This window comes from Camelina sativa, chromosome 11 (genome assembly GCF_030686135.1).
Source record: "Camelina sativa cultivar CO46 ecotype springtype chromosome 11, ASM3068613v1".
Taxonomy (NCBI): Eukaryota; Viridiplantae; Streptophyta; class Magnoliopsida; order Brassicales; family Brassicaceae; genus Camelina; species Camelina sativa.
Genome location: NC_141890.1, coordinates 19,798,926 through 19,818,784, shown reverse-complemented (window position 1 = coordinate 19,818,784; position 19,859 = coordinate 19,798,926). Strand labels below are relative to the sequence as shown.

General features: G+C 36.6%; 1 non-coding gene and 2 pseudogenes across 2 annotated transcripts; all 3 read right to left on the bottom strand.

Annotated features, from left to right (window-relative positions):
* Nucleotides 1-851: 851 nt before the first annotated feature.
* Nucleotides 852-19,198, bottom strand: LOC147934262 (putative membrane protein At3g27390; annotated as a pseudogene). The gene is made up of 4 exons (XR_015571354.1): nt 19,015-19,198; nt 1,788-1,961; nt 1,447-1,687; nt 852-1,239 (listed from the first exon to the last, which is right to left on the bottom strand). The product of XR_015571354.1 is annotated as a putative membrane protein At3g27390 (transcript).
* Nucleotides 6,352-6,458, bottom strand: LOC147934264 (small nucleolar RNA R71). The gene has a single exon (XR_015573448.1). It is a non-coding gene; the product is annotated as a small nucleolar RNA R71 (small nucleolar RNA).
* On the bottom strand, nt 16,206-18,647 carry LOC147934263 (uncharacterized protein At3g43530-like; annotated as a pseudogene).
* Nucleotides 19,199-19,859: the final 661 nt, after the last annotated feature.

Sequence of the window (19,859 nt, the reverse complement as noted above, 5' to 3'; positions counted from 1 at the left end):
GTTGGCCCAGTGGTAAATCTCTCATGTGGAGGTGCTGGTTTCGATTATCGTTAGGAGGGAACCATATTACATGGCCTGGACCCCCTTCATGGGTAGGGTTCAAAAGGTACTGAACCACAGATCATACAAAAAAAAATTAATGTGATTTCTAATTTGTTTTAGCTTTTATTTATTGTAGGATAAGCCTAGGATTATATATATGGTATACAAACAATTTGAGGACCAAAATCGTATACCATTTCAGAGATTTCTTCTTCCTCCAATCATGAAGTGACGACTTAAACGAAAAACAGTACGAGACGACGACTTTCGAAAGATATATATAGAAAACAAAAGCTACAAGATATTAGATATATAATCGGACATTGGGAGAGAAGGTGAAGAGATTTTTCGGCAAAAAGGAAAAGGTTGATGACGAAACTTTACTTAACTTAGTAAAATAATACCTACAAAGAGAATTAAAAATAGTATATTGAAGGGGAAAGTAATTCATCATGAAGATAGCATGACCAATGCAAAGTTGAACTATTATTTTTTATTTACTTCAAAATTTGGGAATATTTTGCAAAACCGACAAGTGTGGGGGAAGTAAGTTGATTAGTTAGATTCAAAAACAAGAAAGGTATATTTACGTAATGTGCGCTAGTATTAGTGTATTACTATTGCATACTGCAGCAATGTAATGTTGTATTCTTGGTCTATTGTATCACTTAGCCGGTTATAGAAGTTAATAACGCAAATGCGTCTACGCGTTTGGTGTTGTGGATATGGTGTAAATGTGTCTAAAGTCTAAACACTTCCTTTTGATGGTTTATGTTTTAATGTAATGGAGACAAGCAACACATGTTTAATGCACCAATGAATCAAAAGGCATTAGTTTTTTTTGGTTTTAACCAAACCAAAAACAATCAACGGTGAGTAATTTGTAAGTTTGATTTATCAAACCAGAAAAACAGAAAAAAAAAAAGCACTTAATAATATGTATACAACAAAAATCCTAAAATACTACTGAGTTTGTGAAAAAGATCGGATACCATAATTACTTATACAACATCCATCTCTGGTGTTTCGGTCCGATTTGGATTTCCTGTTTGGCCGTTGTTGGGTTTGAGGATCCCATCAGCCCAAATACCTGACGCGCCCATCTCAAGAGCTTCGATGTACAACACTTTGACCAAGTTCATGAATCTGGGTCGAAACGTCGGTATTCTTGACATTGATGCCACCAATCCCTGCAGCCTGCCATGGAAAGAAAAGACTTGCCTCAATGACCAAGAAATCACTAGAGGCTCATCCCAACTTTGCAAAAAAAGCCTCTCAATTTTGAAGAATGTTCTGAATTATCATATGGGAACCCATTCATAACATGAGAAAAGTATTTAAAGAAGACGTCCCCAAATTAATGATACAGAGAGATACCATTTTTTGCTGATGTTTGGTGCATACCTTCTAATTATGGCTTGCAATTGTGTTTTTCTTACTCTATCGCTTGACAGGAACCCGATGCTATCCCAGTCCTCCGTTCTTTCATTTTTGCATACTATTACCAATTTCATTAGGCAAAACTCTTCATCCTTAGTCAGCTTCAGGTTCTTTATCTAATCTTTCATTATCAGTAAAGGCCCAACAAGCCACACAAATACTCTGTCTTTTGGGCTGTTTAGTAATGTTACCTCCACACCATTAGCTGCCGGAAATTCATCACAAAATCGTTAGTCCGCGTGTTGAGAGGGGGGGGGGGAAAGGGTTTTACGAGAATTTGTGCAGAGATCATCAAGTATACATACTGATCACCAACCCAGATGAGTTTGATTTAGCCGATGCAAGGAGACATTGTAATACGGTCCAGGCAGGTAGTTTGATATAGAGTTATTACAATTACCCTTGACAAGGCATTCCTCTACATCCTTCACATCTATCAAGCCATCGCGAAGAGGTATCCTTCCATTCCCGTCACACGCCTTAAAAAACCATTCCCATACCTTCAAAGAGAGACAAAAGATGTTCAACTTACTTATTAGAGATTATGTTGTAGAGTCAAATAAATTATTATAGAAAGTATGATTTCAAAAAGTTACCAACTCATGAGATTATGACACATGTCAATTTCAAAAGTTACTATCTCATCAGATCGTGACAAGTGTCAATTTTACACAAATTTATAATTTTAAAAGAAAAAATCTTACAAACTCAACAGATCGTGACATGTGTCAATTTCAAAAGTTACTAACTCACTAGATCATGACAAATGTCAATTTTACACAAATTTCCAATTTTAAAAAATCAAGAAATAAAAAAATTACTAATCATAAAATAAATTATAAAGATAACTTTACGATAAAGATACATGTAGTTCATAAATAAAATCCTTCTACAATAATTATATTTATACAAAACAATCCTATGTTATATTGAATTCTTTGTCTAATCCTAAAAGAAAAATAATTTAAATATTAAGATATGTAGTCTCTCATATTTTTGTCATATATATAGAGAGAGAGGAAGAGGTCATTCCAATGTATCGAACTCAATTAGAATTTTCAAACATGAGCACTAGAGATGGAAATTGAAACTGTGAAAAAATGAAAACTCACCCAACAAAAGAAATAGAACTATTATGAACAATGATCAGATTGTTATGATGGAGAAGGCACTTAGAGATGAACCTCATATGCGGCTGAAACTAGCTACACTAGAGGCATGGGTCAACAAAATAAATCAATAAGTATAAAACTCATATTCAGCTTCACATACATATTTTTTCATCATTGACTAATATTATTTTACAAAATATAGGGACCCTAGCTTTCAACTATGCAACTAAGAAAATGGTAACAAATTCAACTTTTTTTTTCCTTTTTAATTTTCCAACCCATTAAATTTAACCATACATATCTTGAAAGGGAATCTTACAAAAAAAAAAAAGGATAATTGAAGATATTTTTGATGTCAATCCATCTACTAGAGGATGTATTGATAACAATCAAGATAATCATGCTCTAAAACAAAAATGAAGATGTCTCCGGAATAAAACGTCAAACAAGCGTGGTAATAATTGATATATCATGGTTTTTAGGTGTTTTTAGCCATGATATAAGTCTTATTTATAGAGTCTTTTTGGTATTTTAGAGTCTTTTGAGTATTTATAGGATTTAGCATGGATGATAGCATAATGGAGCTATATAGAAGGATTTGGAGTATAATCAAGCATTGAGGCTGAGCTACGAAGTTGGGAGACCAGTTCAAGAGTAAGCATCGATCGATGCAACAAATGGCATCGGTCGACACAAAGACACAAGACAAATTGGAGGTTTTCCCACAAGTTTTGAAGATTTACAAATCTGCCCCGAAGTTTTCCATATTTGCATCATTAGTCTTTGGACGTGTTTTAGGAATAGAAATAGGATTTCTAGGTCATTGTTTAGACCGAAGCTTTATTTTTCCTGCAACCTTTTTGAGAGAAAACTCTGAGAGATTTTTAGAGAGCTTTTGGAGAGAAGAATCAAGATTCTGTCAGAGAAGATTCAGAACTCCTTTTTCTTCTTCCTTTAATCTCTTAATGCTATCTATTTTCTTCATGATTTGTGTTCTTACAATTATGTCTGAGTAGATCTGCTTGTTAGGTTTAGGGTTTCTAATTAGGGATTTCATGGATTATTAGATCTGTTTATTTTGGATTCATTATCTTTCTTGTTCTTCACCATAGGTTGTTGTTAATGCTAGATCTTTGATTAGTCATCTGGATTTAGATCATAGGATTATTGATTGATATGAGAATATAATTGATTTTCCTGACAAAAACCTTTGTTGAGCAAAATTACTCCTTGCAAAGAGATTTGAATAAGTGATTTTGTGAACTTATCTAAACTAGAATTTATTGCTGGTTTTTAACTTGAATTTTGCAAAGATATTTGGACTTTTGGGGTTTTGGGGTTTAAAACTTAGATAATATTTGCAGTGAGAACTGATTTATTTTACAATTGTGTTTAGAGTTCAAGAACGGTGCTTAATTGTTGAATCCTGCTTGCTTAATTGATTTATCTAATTTTCCATGATTTCCTGAGAATTTCCCTAGGCCTAGCGTTTCATCCATCTAAATTTACATCTCTTTTATTTTCTGTTTTATTTTGCAATTTAATTACAATATTTCTGTTTAGCATAATTAAAAGATTACTAAATCTATTGTGTGAATCTAGAGTCATTGTGGATTCGATCCCTAAGTACTACAATTGATCTCTTAATTTGAGAGAGTAGCTCTAGGGTAAATTTGAGCATATCAATTTTGGCGCCGTTGTCGGGGACTCTTTTGATTCACCATTAGATTAAAGTCTTTGATTTTGTCTAAATTTTTATTTTTCTATTTTACTCACACGCTTTTGTTTTCTTTTCTCTTGTGTGTTACAGGTTCATGCCTAAGCCTAACACCAGGAAAAATCCTACTGGTCCAGTTGTGAAGCTTACAAACAAAGAGTTGGGACAACTAGAGCGTGAAAACACTAAAGCAGCCAAATCAGCAAAGATGGTCAATCCAATCATATTGAGACCTGATGAGGCTGGAGTTTTGAAGGATCAAGAGGCTAATGTGCGCAACGAGCAAGGCCAAAAACTTGATGCTGAAGGGCGGGTTATTCAAGAAGAACTCGTCGTGGCCGATGAGAATGCCCGTTGCATCGACCGAAGCAACGATGGCATCGATTGACGCAACCAGGAAGGCATCGACCGACACAACGTTGGCATCGATCGATGCAATGCCAGAGCCGATGCGAAGAATGTTCAGAGGCGACGGGATAACAATGGAGAGCTTGTCAAGACTATTGCGGACTTCAACAGACCAAACTTATTCTATGAGAACCGCTCCGCAATTGTCCCTCATACTCCTACTACACCCATTCTAAGAAGGGTTACTCTAACTATATTGTTAGAAAGGTACATACTTTTTTCCTTAATAAATCCCTCTACTTGCTATAGTAATGGGAATTGCTATCTTATTATATAAAGCTTGATGTCAAAGTTACTCATTAATTATATAAAGCTTGATGTCAACGTTACTCATTAATAAGATCGTGACACGTATCAATTTGTATTATTTAGATGTTGAGACATGTCAATTCTAAATTTATTAATATTTTTAAAAAAATAAAAATGTAAAAATTCAAAATCTACCATAAAAAGGTTTTATATAAAGGTAAAATAGATAAAAGAAAACATAATTTTATTTAAAATCTTTTAAAGAAAAAAAACCTTTGCAATTCTCCAATTGTTAAATGTAATTTTATTTTAAAAACTCTAAACCCACACATCGGGCGGCTCCTAGTCTAGTATATATATATATATATGACAAAAATAAAGGTGTAATAATGGAGATCATCTCAAAAGTCCTTAATAAAATTTGGCAAATGTCCTATCTCCCTCTCTATTCTTCATACCCCTTCTTTTTTTATTAAGAGGTGGTAAGACGATTTTACCCTTCTTCATTTAACTGATTTTGATTAATTTAAAAAAAAAACAAAAAAACAAACCAAAGAAACCGAGACCCGCAGCTTCTCTTTTGACCCAAGAGACCCGACCTCACAACCTAGCCGCTAACGATTCTACCATCGTCGGAGCTCCTACTGGTGTCGTTTCTTCACCAACGCGAGTTGAATCAAGTTCTTCTTCGAAATGCAGGTGCGTTCTTCACATTAGAGCAGCTTTTGGTTGAAATTGCTTTTGATTTGAAAATTTAGAAATCTAATTGGATTTTGATTGAAGAAACCTTAGATTGTGTGTTTTACAGAGGTTTATGGGTCGATTGAGCTATCTATTAGATAAGAAAGGGATTTTTCTTTGGATTTCTGTGAATTATGGAGATTAGATTATGAAACGACCTGATCCGTTTTTTTTAAAATAATAAATAATAATAATAATAAATAACCTACGGCTAGTGGTCACATACCCACTAGCCACCTAACCCAATCACAAACAACAGAGGAAATAACCAATGTCAATATTCAATAAATAACCAAATATAATCCAATAAATAGATATAACCATAACCAATATCCAAAACATCAGAAAACTTGGAACCAGCAACCTAACAATGTTTCTAATGATCCAAATCTAGCAACCTAACAATGTTTCTAATAACACATTCTTCATACACATTACACCTTTCACATAAGTATTGAAACATTCTTCATACACATAATCAAACATTGTTAAACATTGTTAGGTTGCTTGTGTAATGTGTTAAAACGACATGCTTACATCTGAATATTAGGATTATTGATTGATATGATTAGTCATCTGAAGACATGGAATGACATCAAGGTGGCATTCTTGAACTACTTCTATGATGATGTGATGTCAGATGAGCTGAGGAATAAGCTCTCCACCTTTAGACAAGGACCAGCTGAATCTTACAAAGCTGCTTGGGTGAGGTTCAAAGCATACTAGAAGGACTGTCCGCATCATGGGTTCTCAGAGGGTCAGTTGATTAGTATCTTCTTCAGTGGTATTGATTGGAGGTATCAGATGGCTTTGGATGCTGCTAGTGATGAAACTTCAAGACAAGGTACCCAGATGAAGCTGAACAGTTGATAGAAAGGCTAGCATCAAGCAACAGTACCAAGAATGCAGACTTAGAACGGAAAAGAGCACATGAAGGCCATGATTCAAATCAGTTTGTTGCAGTGAATGCTAAGTTGGATACAGTGCACAATCTTCTTGTGTGAAAGAAGTCTATCCATTTTGCTGAAGATGTTGAGACTTTTGAGCCAAAGCCAGAGATTATAGAAGAAGATGTCAACTATGTGTATGGAGCTGGGTATCAAAATCAGAGATTTGGGCAGAAGAATTTATTCACAGGAAATCCAAACAACAACTTCACTAGGAACTATGGTTCATCTTCTTACCAACCCCTTCCTCCACCCAATTCAGAGAGCAAGATGGAATCAATGATTGGACAGATTTTGGAAGGTCAACAGAAGTTAACAATAGACTTCAATGGGAAGATTGATTCTGTATACACTGAGCTGACTAGGAAGTTTGATGCATTAAATACTCATGTCAAGAAGCTGGAGAATCAAGTTATTCAGACTGCTAGGTCTGTTAAAAGACAAGAGAAATTTCTTTCTGGCAGAGCAGAGTCTAACCCCAAGCATGCTTGTAATGCAGTTTTGGTAAAGGAAGGAGACGACAATGATACTACGGTTGCAGAGCTTGCATCGACCGATATACAGTTGTATCGTTTGATGCAACCACCATCGAGCATGGATCGATGCCACAGCTGCATCAATCGACACTCCCCACAGACAATTTCAATTTCTCTTCCAGCTCCACCATCTGATTCAGAGCAAGCTTATAAGCCTAAGGTTCTTTTTCCTAAGCCTAGGAGGTCTAAGCAGGAGATTGAAGAAGCTAGATGCAAGGCTATGATGGACAAGGTGATAATTGAGATGCCTTTGATCGATGCAGTCCAGTTTTCTCTTGGGCTTAAGCGGTATGTGAAGAGAATGGTTACTAATGGTTTGAGTCCTGAGGAAGGAGCTCTGTTAACTAAGGTTGTCAGCTCAATTCTGTTAAATCAGCCTCCATAGAGAAAGAAAGAAAGGAAAGAGAAAGTGGTTGTATCTGAGAAAGTGAGTGCAGTGATTCAGAGTAGGATTGCAGAGAAGTTACCAGATCCTGGAAGTTTTGTGTTAGATTACTCTATCTCCACAGGAAGGTTTGCTCACTCACTTTATGATCTTGGCTCTAGTATTAACCTGATGCCCCATTCTGTTGCCGTGAGACTTGGGATGACAGATTTCAAGCCAACTAAGATCTCTCTTATCTTAGCTGATCGATCCAGAAGGATTCCTGAAGGTGTCTTGGAAGATGTTCCGATTCAGATTGGAGATTGCATGATTCCCACTGACTTTGTGGTGCTGGAATATGACAAAGAGCCTAGTGATCCACTTATCTTAGGATGCTCATTCTTGGCTACAGCTGGTGCCATTATAGATGTGAAAAAGGGACACATAACTCTGAATGTAGAAGATTTGGTTATGAACTTTGAGATGGACAAGCTGAGAAGGGTTTCCACTATTGATGGTCAAACATTTTCTGTGGAAATTGCATCTGATGATGATCTGGTCATAGAGCTTCATGGAGACATTACTGCTGGGTATGTCAAAGAGTTGGACACTGTTGAGAAAGTGAGTAAGCAAGCTGTTAAGCTTAAAGATTGGAGTGGAGATAATCTAATCAGTACTAGAGACCATGATGAGGTTCTGATCCATGACAAGTTGCTGGTAGATGATGTTTTTGTAATGGAAACACGGATTGCTGAGGAAAGTTGCAGAATCATTGAAGAAACATGAGTTGCAGGCCTAGCATCGATCGATGCAGCTATTGCATCGATCGACACACCTCCACGAGTCGACCTGGACTTGTTTAAAACCGAAGATACTCGAGTTGATTCCTTAGTTGCAAGTCCTAGACCAGTTGTAAAGCTGAAATCTCACCATTTCACAGTCCAGAACCCACAGGTAAGGGCAAGGTATGCATCTCCTTCTCCCAAACCTTCTCCTATCATCAATAAGAATTTCAAAAGTACAAAAACTGTTTTGCAGTTAACCAAGCCACAAGATTATCGTAGAGCGCTTGTTTCTTCTGTTGATGATTTTGCAGGACTTAAAAGAAAACCACTCATTCCTAAGTCCCACCCTGGTCCTGTTCCTCACATCCTTGGCAGATCTCATGTACCTACTGCCTACACACCCCCTTGGATGAAGAGGCCATTCTCTCGGAAGCATTCACTGCCATGTTCCGATCTACCAGATGCCTGAGATCCGACACAGTCAAGCTAATGACTGAAAACAAGCGCTTAGTGGGAGGCAACCCACTCATATGTTTTTCTTTTCCACTTAAATTGAGTCTTTTTTTTATTCTTGATTTGAGTCAATTTGAATTTGTATTGAATTATGAACTTCTATTTATCATGTTGCGTTTAATCTTGTGTTTAAGTGATTCTTAGCAGTGCTAACATCCAAGGAATGAGAAAAACACAAATTAATCACAGCTAACTCAGGAGTAATGTTCAAACTCTCTGCATCTGCAGAATCCATCGACCGACACACCATCAACATCGGTCGACACAGAACATCCGGTTTGGTAACACGATTTTGTTAACAATTTCAATACTTATTCATTTTTTTTTATTTTTCTTCGCCAATCTCTTATTTGATAACATTGTGGACAGTGTTGTTTAAGTCTGGGGGAGGCAGTTACTAACTACGTTTTTGTTTTTGAAAAAAAATGGTTTTATTGAGTCAAAATTTTGTTGGAAACTATGATTTTTCTTTTTAGTATACTGCCTTGGTAGATTAATGCTCCAGATTGAGTCCAAAATCCGACTAATGAAAAATCCAATGGCTGACCAGTAAACCAGAGACATCTAAATTTCCAACAGAATCCACAAAAGCCTGAGGTAGTTTCGGCGCTCTTCTTTTTACCTCATCAAGGAGATTGATGTTCATAGAGCTTGACTCTTTGTTCATACCTAACAAGTAAGATTTCAGAAAAAAAAAAAATTGGTACTCCTCTCCCTTATTTAAGTTTAAAAGATTTTTCCTGAGAGCTTTGATTATATATAAAAAAAAGATGAGATGATTTTGATCAGTTTAGAGAGGTAGGTAAATTACCAATGACCTCAATATTCTACTCTTGAGTCAAATAATCACACAAAGCTTGGAAGCGAGGGATAGGTAAATTACCAATGACCCCATTATTCGCCTACAACTTTGATTAAAAACAAAAAAAGAAGAAGATAATAAAAAAAAATGAAGCAAAGCTCAAAGGAAGTTTAAATAGAATAAGTCTGGGGGAGAGAAAGAGTACCACTAGGATTAAAGATATTTTCTTGCTTGTTATGGTATTGTACGGGAATGAGTCTAGAAGATTTTTGACATTGATCAAATTGATGAGACCCATTGATGAAGGCTTAATGGAGGGATTAGTGGAATTTGGTTTGAATTTGGAATGATATGAATGTCAACGGAGAAGTACATGGTGGTTTGATTTAGATTTATCTGCTAAGCATATGGATTATAGCTTGGATGATCATGGCATTACTTTAAAAAGAAAATGAGTTCCTGCGTTTTCAAACCTCTTTCACAGGTCTAAGTTGATGTTTTGCTTGAATGCAAGCAAAGGCTAAGCCTGGGGGAGTTGATATATCATGGTTTTTAGGTGTTTTTAGCCATGATATAAGTCTTATTTATAGAGTCTTTTTGGTATTTTTAAAGTCTTTTGAGTATTTATAGGATTTAGCATGGATGGAAGCATAATAGAGCTAAATAGGAGGATTTGGAGTATAATCAAGCATTGAGGCTGAGCTACGAAGTTGGGAGACCAGTTCAAGAGTAAGCATCGATCGATGCAACAGATGGCATCGGTCGACACAGAGACACAAGACAAATTGGAAGTTTTCCCACAAGTTTTGAAGATTTACAAATCTGCCCCGAAGTTTTCCATATTTGCATCATTAGTCCTTGGACGTGTTTTAGGAATATAAATAGGATTTCTAGGTCATTGTTTAGACCGAAGCTTTATTTTTCCTGCAACCTTTTTGAGAGAAAACCCTGAGAGATTTTTAGAGAGCTTTTGGAGAGAAGAATCAAGACTCCTTCAGAGAAGATTCAGAACTCCTTTTTCTTCTTTCTTTAATCTCTTAATGCTATCTATTTTCTTCATGATTTGTGTTCTTACAATTACGTCTGAGTAGATCTGCTTGTTAGGTTTAGGGTTTCTAATTAGGGATTTCATGGATTATTAGATCTGTTTATTTTGGATTCATTATCTTTCTTGTTCTTCACCATAGGTTGTTGTTAATGCTAGATCTTTGATTAGTCATCTGGATTTAGATCTTAGGATTATTGATTGATATGAGAATATAATTGATTTTCCTGACAAAAACCTTTGGTGAGCAAAATTACTCCTTGCAAAGAGATTTGAATTAGTGATTTTGTGAACCTTATCTAAACAAGAATTTAGTGCTGGTTTTTAACTTGAATTTTGCAAAGAGATTTGGACTTTCGGGGTTTAAAACTTAGATAATATTTGCAGTGAGAACTGATTTATTTTACAATTGTGTTTAGAGTTCAAGAACGGTGCTTAATTGTTGAATCCTGCTTGCTTAATTGAGACCTTATGAGGCTGGAGTTTTGAAGGATCAAGAGGGTAATGTGCGCAACGAGCAAGGCCAAAAACTTGATGCTGAAGGGCGGGTTATTCAAGAAGAACTCATCGTGGCCGATGAGAATGCACGTTGCATCGACCGACGCAACGATGGCATCGATTGACGCAACCAGGAAGGCATCGACCGACACAACGTTGGCATCGATCGATGCAATGCTAGAGCCGATGCAAAGAATGTTCAGAGGCGACGGGATAACAATGGAGAGCTTGTCAAGACTCTTGCGGACTTCAACAGACCAAACTTATTCTATGAGAACCGCTCCGTAATTGTCCCCCATACTCCTACTACACCCATTCTAAGAAGGGTTACTCTAACTATATTGTTAGAAAGGTACATACTTTTTTCCTTAATAAATCCCTCTACTTGCTTTAGTAATGGGAATTGCTATCTTATTATATAAAGCTTGATGTCAACGTTACTCATTAATTATATAAAGCTTGATGTCAACGTTACTCATTAATAAGATCGTAACACGTATCAATTTGTATTATTCAGATATTGAGACATGTCAAATCTAAATTTATTAATATTTTTAAAAAAATAAAAATATAAAAATTCAAAATCTACCATAAAAAGGTTTTATAGAAAGGTAAAATAGATAAAAGAAAACATAATTTTATTTAAAATCTTTTAAAGAAAAAAAACCTTTGCAATTCTCCAATTGTTAAATGTAATTTTATTTTAAAAACTCTAAACCCACACATCGGGCGGCTCCTAGTCTAGTATATATATATATGACAAAAATAAAGGTGTAATAATGGAGATCATCTCAAAAGTCCTTAATAAAATTTGGCAAATCTCCTATCTCCCTCTCTATTCTTCATACCCCCTCTTTTTTTATTAAGAGGTGGTAAGACAATTTTACCCTTCTTCATTTAACTGATTTTGATTAATTTAAAAAAAAAACAAACCAAAGAAACCGAGACCCGCAACTTCTCTTTTGACCCGAGAGACCCGACCTCACAACCTAGCCGCCAACGATTCTACCATCGTCGGAGCTCCTACTGGTGTCGTTTCTTCACCAACGCGAGTTGAATCAAGTTCTTCTTTGAAATGCAGGTGCGTTCTTCACATTAGAGCAGCTGAAATTGTTTTTGATTTGAAAATTTAGAAATTTAATTGGATTTTGATTGAAGAAACCTTAGCACATTGGGTGTTTTACAAAGGTTTATGGGTCGATTGAGCTATATATTAGATAAGAATGGGATTTGGCTTTGGATTTCTGTGAATTATGGAAATTAGATTATGAAACGACCTGACCCATTTTTTTTTAAATAATAAATAATAATAATAATAATAAATAAGCTACAACTAGTGGTCACATACCCACTAGCCACCTAACCACAATCACAAACAACAGCGGAAATAACCAATGTCAATATTCAATAAATAACCAAATATAATCCAATAAATAAATATAACCATAACCAATATCCAAAACATCAGAAAACATGGAACCAGCAACCTAACAATGTTTCTAATGACCCAACTCTAGCAACCTAGAAATGCAGACAACATCCAATCGAGTCTCTATAACATCCTCCTCTCCATTGCCTTGATTCCACGTTCACACTTTGCCTTTACCTGCATCACAAACACAAATTGCAATGTATGAGTATTTTATAAACACTCAGTAAGGCAATACTCTCATCTAATGGGCTATACACACAAGCAATAGAGATACTCTAACCATCACACAACAATCAACAAACAAACCAGGAACTGCATCGACTGACACAAAGTTTGCATCGACCGACACCAACAGGGAAGAGCATCGACCGACACCAACAGGGAAGGGCATCGACCGACACCAACAGGGAAGAGCATCGACCGACACATGGTATGCATCGGTCGACACAAGGTTCACTTGCATCGACCGACGCATGCTCGACAATACGCGGAAACCCTAGTTGCATCGACCGACGCCTCCACATGGCATCGACCGATGCTCCTAGGTCAAGTCGCGCCGTCCTCGCACTGCATCGACCGATGCACAATGTGCATCGATCGATGCGCATGCCGAGCATTGTTGTTCCCCAAAGCTTCTCGCCAGATCTTCGTTCCTGCAACCACAAGAATCGATCCCAAGCCACAAGAAAGCTTCCTAACGCCTCAAATATCATCCTAACAACCCTAACAACACAGAAAAAAAAAAACAGATCAGAGCAAACTCCAGCTTAGATAAGCCATGTTCATGCACTTACCTTTGTCAAGAAGTTTTTGAACCTTAAACAATGTAGAACACGCTCCTACAACGATTCCAGCTACAGATCTCTACAGGAAACGCCTCCAAACACCAGAAATCACCAAGAACACTCAAGAACACTTTTTCTCCCTTCTTTTCTCTCAAAAACGGCTGAACTCGTCGAATGAGACAAAAACACGACTTAAGGATTTTCCCTAACCCAAAACGCAGCGTTTAACTTAAACTCGTCCGCAGAAAACAACTTTGCATCGACAGATGCACATAGTGCATCGACCGATGCAATCCCTAAACCGGGTTTTCGGTTCGCGGATGTTACAGATTAGAACTCGTTTACCATTCGATTTCCATTTTACACAGTGTCTGAGTTCAACGTTGCTTATGTTTCTTTTACGACAAGATATCCTTCTGCTGCCAAGTATCTTGAAGAATCTACCCATAAAAAAAGATGGGCAATATGTATTTTTCCAGGAGATAGATACAACCTAGACACAAGCAACTGTGTTGAATCGATGAACAGCGTCTTTAAAGATGCAAGGAGGTACTCCTTAATACCCATGCTTGATGCAATACTTAAAAAAATCTCTGAATGGTTTAATGATCATCGGAAAGAAGCTTTGTTTGGATCAGTCGAAAATAAATTGGTGCCTTTAGTGGAGAACTACTTACATGATTTATGGGCAACTGCTGAGAAACTAAAGGTGATAGAGCTAAATGGTTTCGAACTTGAATACAATGTCACTGACAGTGACGAAAAGCCTTATTTGGTGAAGTTGCGATGATAAGTTGCAGTTGCAGGTTTTTCGATGTACAAAAGTATCCTTGTGTGCATGCACTGGCGGCTTTCATTACATTCCAAAAGTATGGAGGTAAGGATATCGAGTTACATGAGCTGTGTTCTAAGTATTATTGGACGGAGTTGTGGGCAATTGCATATTGCAGGACAATTTATCTAGTACCTGATAAGTCTCGATGGGAAGTCCCAAATGAACTCCAAGATATGCAAATCATTCTTCCGAATCGGAAAATAAAAAGGGGAAGAAAGGAAACAAAAAGGTTTGCATCTGCTGGGGAAAAACGACCAAAAACTCGACCTAGGACTCAGAATAAAAGGCGGCGGAGACAAGTACTCCAATGGTTGCTATTTGGAGATTCTTGTAATGTTCATGTTTGATTCATGTATCAATTGTGTTTGTTTTGACTACTCTCTACTTTTTTATGGCATAACTCCCTGTTGAAACTTAATTTAAGGTTCATTAATGTTTCCTTCTGAAATCGATGTGTATAGAAGATAGTAGAACTGACACAACTAAAATAAAACTGGTATAAATCGTTAAACTAGTAATACTGAAAATAATGAAATTGAGAATAAATTAATAAAACATAAAACCAGTGTTGAAAAAACATATTGTGTAATGGTTCTACATAGTTTTCAACTAGAAATGAATAATTTATAAAAATATACCTATTTGGAATTATTATGGAAGAATCTCAACAAGTATTTCCTTACACTTTCAATGTCACTTTGTAAATAATAACCAAGTAAGGATGACAAAGTTATAGAAATACAGTTTTTAACATATGAATACATAAAAAGCTTGTAATTGTATGTTAATTAAGTTTAATCAACTGTCAAACTAAAAAACAATTTTAAGGTTTAGTATAACTAATTAAACTCAAAAACCTCTAAAGTACAACTATGTGAAAGTTTGGTGCAACTGCATTAATCGGTACAACTGTGTGTGAACACGCAGTGTGAACATGCAGTGTGAACTTGCAGTGTGAACGCACACAAGTGCATGTGGCAATAATTTTAAGGTTTTTTCCTTTTTATCTTGATCAAAGCCCCGCAATTGTTCTCTTCTCTTCTTTTCTCCTCCAAAACTTCTCTCATCTACTCTCCATCTTGAAAGTCGATCTAGATCTCTAATTTCTCTACTCACTCTCATTCATTCATTCATTCTCCTTCGAAACCATGGAGCAAATTGAGGCGGATCCATACTATGCTGAGCAGAAGAGGGCGAGGAAGTTAGACGTGATGCGAACTGCCGTTGCCGATGGTGATTTGGGCATGCCTCTAGTATGCCCGTGTGGCGAACGAATTGTCGAAGATATCTCTCAGACATAAACAGAGAAATAGAGATGGTTGACTTGCGTTAAGTATGAGGTAAATTTTATCAAATTAAAGCTAATACAATTGAGAGATCTGAGTATGATGTCCGTTCGTTGACATATTGTGCAGGATGATGGCTTGTACAGACGAAAAATTTGGGTTGATGCAATTGAAGAAGAAACAAAAAGCTTAAGGAAGGATGATGATAACCATTGGGAGAGATTGACGGAATTCGAACCCCATCATACTCAGATCTATAATTTGAAGTTGCAGCTTAAGGACAAGACTGACGAGATTGCCAAACTAAAGGAGGTGGTGGATGGTCTTACCAGTCGAGTCGATGTCCTTGAAAAATTGTGTTATGATTGATATTATCTACACTTGTTGGTTGTTTTAGAATTCTCTTGTTTTTTTCTATGAATTCTCTTGTTGTTCTATCTTTTTTTATGAATTCTCTTGTTGAATGGTTCTGTTTTGAAGGATACGAAGTGGTTGGTTTCCAGATAACAAACGATTATAGTTTTACATAGTTTACGTAGTTTTACATAGTAATAAGATGGAAAATCCAGGAAAATAACATAGTTTTACTAGTAATACAATGACAAATCCAGGAAAATAACATAGTTATAATAGTAATATGATGACAAATCCAGGAAAATAACATAGTTTTACATAGTTTTACTAGTGATTCGGGTGTCAACATTCCTCTTCCTCTTCTTCTTCTTCTCTCCTCCTTCTGCTACTTTCGAAGTACCCGACTGCTTGTTTGGTAGATCTACAGGGAGTTCATCTTCGTCATCTGCATGCGCCTGCCATGAAACCAAATATAGTTAACACCTTATACTCTAGTATTACCAAGTATTACTATAGTCCCTTACCTTTGATTTCTTTTCCTCCTTCACATATTCTTCCAACGGTTCTATCCTTTTTTTCAAGCCCATCAATCTTGGCCAAAATGTTATCGAAGCGGATTTTCATATCTTGCTTCATTGTGTTTAGAAGATCCACCAATTTAATAGTATCTACTCTTGGTTGTTCAATGGCGTCTACTTCCTCGACCACCACATTCACATTGTTTTGTCCTAACCGAGAAGCCACATCTGTTGTGTACATCTCCTCAAATAATACAGATAATCCTCTACGAAGACGACACATCCAACTGGCAACAACGACATCATGGGTATCCTCTTCCTCAGCTTCTTCCATAATTCCATTGAGAAGAGGAATTTCTTCATTAATAGATGGAATCACACTAGCAATTTCATGTGTAAACGATTAACTTTAGATACATAACAAACCAATTTATACAAAGGATAAGTAACTGATTTTCAGTTGTTAGGATAACTAACCGTTGTTGGACCAATTTTCTCAGTTATTTCCTGAAGAGGAAACCCTTTTTGCCCGATTTTCTTAAACATTCTCCTGCACATCCTAGGACAGTTTTCATCTGCATCAGGAATTTTTTCAACTTACTGGTTCCCCAAATTTGGAATTGCCTCAAATAGTAAAAACTAAACAACCCACATATAACTAAAACCAGCTTTAATTATAAGAAATATCAACAATGAAAAAGATTTTAAGGTTTTAAAACTAACTTACGTCCAAAGGAATAAAGAAACTTGGAACAGGCCATAACACACCCTCTTTCTTCACGACCCCTCCAAAATGGCTCATTGTATGGGAAATTGAATTTAGCATGTGATCGAATGATAATCTCCCCCAAGGAAAAGTTTTACAAAAATCTAGATCATTCACCGCTCTTAGACAAAAATCATCCACACCCGTAGCATCTTTCCCCGAGTCTTTTGTTTGGCCTACAATGATGCTTCCTAGAAAGAAGAGGACCGCCATCTTCAACCTATGATGAGAACGATCAGGTTCCATTTCCTCAAGCTTTTTCCTCATGTCTTCAAGTCTAACCTTTTTGTTTATTTCCAAAATACTTCGTTTTCAAGATGTTACTGTCGGCTCTCTTGTAATGAAGTGGATAGCTCCTACAGTCTAATCCAGACATCAACGCGTGTTCCCTTAGACTATAATGGATTGGTACACCATTTACAACGAACCATGCTTCCTTCTTTTTTTCTATTTTTGCCGTTCGAAGAAGGAGCATCCACATTCCCATAAGTTTGTGGTTTGGGTCCCTTGGCATGTGGAAAATGTGACTGAATTGTGGATGCTTCTCAAACCAATCACTCTCATAACTAGTCAGTGGATGCTTCAAGTCTTCTAGCATTGACCAAGTTTCATAAATATGACACCTAGTCGATAGTTTGATTTTCTTGTTGTACTCACTCGGATTGAAGTGCATTCCTAAAGGTTGCATCGCTTCTGTTTCCTCCTCCTATTCCTGCAACAAAACCAGTTTTACCTAGTTATACCAGTTTTAGAACAAACGAGTTGTACCCATTTCTCCTAGTTTTACACCCACTTGTTTTACAAGTTCTGCTAGTTTTACAAAACACTAGTTGTACCAAGTGTTACTAGTATTACACAGACTAGTTCTGCTAGTTTTACCTAAATTTCAAAAATCGTTTTCAATTCCAAATGACAAATCCTAGTACTTACACTTGAATCACTGTGGTCACTTCCGCTTGTACTCCTTCTCGAGTTAGTTTCCAAGTCCAAACTTCCTTCAATATCTTCTTCTCCTTCTCCGTCTTCTTCTCCTTCTCTGTCTTCTTCTCCTTCTCCGTCTTCTTCTCCTTCTCCGTCTCCTTCTCCTTCTCCATCATCTTCTTCTTCTCTATTACTTGAATCCAGAGAAGTGGATCCCTCGTTATCTACTCCTTTTTCTCCTTCTTCTTCCACTTTTTCTCTTTGTTCTTCCACTTTATCTCCTTCTTCATTTACAACAATGGTTGGTTCTGGAACAGAATAATTTGCCCAAAGATCGAATCCCCCTTTCCTCCTATTGCCGCCGAAATCGAACCCGAATCTACTTCTTTTTCTTGATTCGCGTTATTCGCTTCTTCACCCACCAAAATTGTAGGTTCCGGAACCCCACTTTCTTCTTCCACCGGAATAATTTGTCCTAGATTCGAATATGTCCCTCTCTTCTCCTGCAATCAAGAGCTCCTTCTCGGCACACGGCCTCTTGTTTTCACCATCTTCTTAATCGCTTTATCTCGTGATTGAAAGATGAAAACCCTAGTTCTACTTAGTTTCACCCAAATCGATTGATTTGCTCGAAGAAAAGGAGGAGATAGCGATTTTTTAAAATAAAGTTTACAGTTTTCGATTTATTTTTTGTTTTAAACTGTCGGATTTGTGAATAGATCCGAATAAAGGTTGCTCGGGTGGATAATACTCAGGTTTTCCTTGTAATTATCTTGTTTTGCTTGAGATAACACTATAAACCCCCACTTTTTCGATTTAAAAAAAAAATCAAAAATATATTCTATTAAATTGAGGGACTGTTGAGATTGTCATAATTGATTTGGGGAGTTCTGAGATGAAAACTCTGTAATAGTATACCTGAACTGGTTTATATAGTGTGATTACTTTTTTTCATTGTCCTCGACTATTCTGAACAAAGGTTTGAACCTAGGGAGCTGCTTCTTTTGCTCTTTAGATCAACATTCTTCCTCTTTCCTAATATTATCTTCCCATGACCAGTCTCTGTTTTCGTCCTATAGCAAGGCCTGGCTATCACAAGCATATATACTTTACAGTCATAAATTAATAATCAACCAATACTAATTCACGAAACCAATGGGCTATGTCTTGGAATGAAACGATAATGGAACAGAACCCCCACTGGGTTACATTGGCAGGCGAGAATCAAGCATACCGCAATTGGTATCTCCAGGAAATCAAAATGTATAGGTACAAGATAGCAACAGCCAGCAAGAAGAATAAACTGAGGCTAATCCACAAAAGCGTCTTCAGGAAACATTACACCTAGCAGCAGCACTTCTCGAGCAAATTCAACAAGCTAGAACGAGTTAAAAATTCCTTTCTGAAGAGCTATATCCATGGATTTCAACTCTATATTAATTGGGATGGGCTCCCAGGCCAAATCTACATATTCACAAGTAGGAGACCTATACATTCTTTCTTGCTAGTTTGTATAAAGAAAAAGGCGCAGATGCAATGAGATTAACATGCCACAATAGATATAGGCCAAATCTTTTCCAGATTCAGATGATTGTAAAATGTAGCCTCCTCATATATCGTTTTACCTTTTGCATGAAAAAAAACAATACTCCGTCGAATAGTAATAATCGTTTTTCTCACTTGCTTTATCATTCATTAACTAAGAAAGCAGATTCCTGTAAATTGAGTATTATCGTCGTCTCCAGCTTGTATATTGATAACAG